This window comes from Drosophila melanogaster, chromosome Y, assembly GCF_000001215.4.
Source record: "Drosophila melanogaster chromosome Y".
Classification (NCBI taxonomy): Eukaryota; Metazoa; Arthropoda; class Insecta; order Diptera; family Drosophilidae; genus Drosophila; species Drosophila melanogaster.
Genome location: NC_024512.1, coordinates 914,402 through 916,337, shown reverse-complemented (window position 1 = coordinate 916,337; position 1,936 = coordinate 914,402).

Genomic DNA, 1,936 nt, shown 5'->3' with positions numbered 1-1,936 from the left:
CCCTAATATGTACAATGTAAATTCGTTTCATCGATCAGAATTTATTTCGGTTCGAAAATCGTCTTCTACCACAACACGCACACATATACGCGTTCTCGTCTCTTGTTTTTACTCACACAAGAAAGCAAATTCTATTTTTAGATTTCTTACGCTCTCAGCGTGAGCGAGCGGAAAGATAGCAATTTTGGCCGTCACTAAAAAAGTGGCTGCCAAACCAATGTATGGTCGTTACGCATCTTGTTATTCTAGTGTCTTTGCCAGGACTCTGTCTTGCCCTTGCAGATGGGAACACTAGACTCGAAAATTCGTATTAGTTCTTTTATTTCATAATAAGTTCCCCGACGTGCCGGGGAAAATCTTTGGGGCTTGGAAAATGCACTGCCAGTTTTCCCCCCAAGGCTGTCCCTTAGGTCCGGTCAGGTTTTCTTTCGATTTTCCGTTTTGAAGCAACGTTCTTCCAAAAAGGCAATAAAGTGCGTTTAAATTTACGCGCGAAATCAATCTGGTATGTTGGAAATTAACCAAAAACAGCATGGGAAATCGAACTAAAATACGAAGTGGCCAGTATTGAATACTCTACAAAAAGAATTACATAAAAATGATTGAATCAAAATTATAATTTTATTTTAAATTGAAAATAATGTTTTAACCTTCTACTCACTCCTATAATACATCAAACCAGAATTTGTATATTTAAAGAATAATGTTAAATTTGAAATTAAATTATCAAAAAATATTTGATGTAGTCAGGAAAACACTTTTGGAAACTCTTTTAACATTAAATATTAATAAAAAACTGAATTGAATGTTTTATTGATTAATATTATTATTAAACCCAGGTGATTACCACTATTAACGAAAAATATGCTTTGCTACTCGAATGAGTGCTTGATATGACCAGCTTGGACCGAACACTTTGAACCAAGTATTTAGGGCAGAGGTGTATGAGGTGTATTAGTAGGTGGTAGCTAGCCATATCAACGCACTGCGGAATCTGTTTAATTGCAACAACAATATATCGGACAAACATTTCTGCTTTCTTTTGTGTGGAGTTAAAAAATCACGTCATCCCTAGAAGAACATTGAAGCGCTTGACTTCGGAATGCCGGAGCGAGGAGGAGGACTAGCTGGCCGAGTATTTGATATTCTTTGGTGAGGACTTGGGCGATTTAAGTGGCATCAAGGCCTTCTGGTGCAACCGAAAGCATAGGGACTGCAAGTTAAGCGCTTTGGTTAGAAAACAACCAGGACTATATTCGGAGAATTACTTACCGTGGGTTGTCCAGGGGCGGTCTCAAGTTCGGCAGCTGCGTTAAGAAGATGTCCGGACAGCTGGGCCCGAACATGGCTGTGTATCAGTTTTAGGATGGAAGTAGTTTTTACAGCGTGGGCAGTAGATCTTCACCGTTGACTAGCCCCACACATCGCTGAGGCCCACTGGCAGGGTGTTCTTCCTATCACAGGAGATATTTGGACACGATTCAAAGTCTCCTCTCATATACTTTCGGTGCATATCATTCACACCACGCTCCGACCTGATGTACTGGGCGTGAATCATGCCGTACCACTTTTTCTCATCATCGTAGAACAAGCCCGATGAACTGTCGAACACCGGCTTCAGGATCACGTCCAGTGCTGGCTGAAGTACTCCAGGCCCATCTGGTTGAACGTGTCCTGAAAGTAGTTGGTGGGCACGTGGCAGAGGAACTCGTTGCCTTTGATTCCGAGGAACCAATTGATCCAGCTGCTGTTGTTGTTGTTGTTGTTCTGGGTTCAAGATTTTACTGTGACTTGCTATAATTTCTATAGGAAAAACCTAGTTACCTACGGGCTCGATTTGTTGCCAGTTCACTCGTTCACAGAAATATGACTTGTAGACTTCAAAGTCATCGTCTTTTTCTTTGAGTTTTTCACACGTGCTAAAAGGGTGACAGGA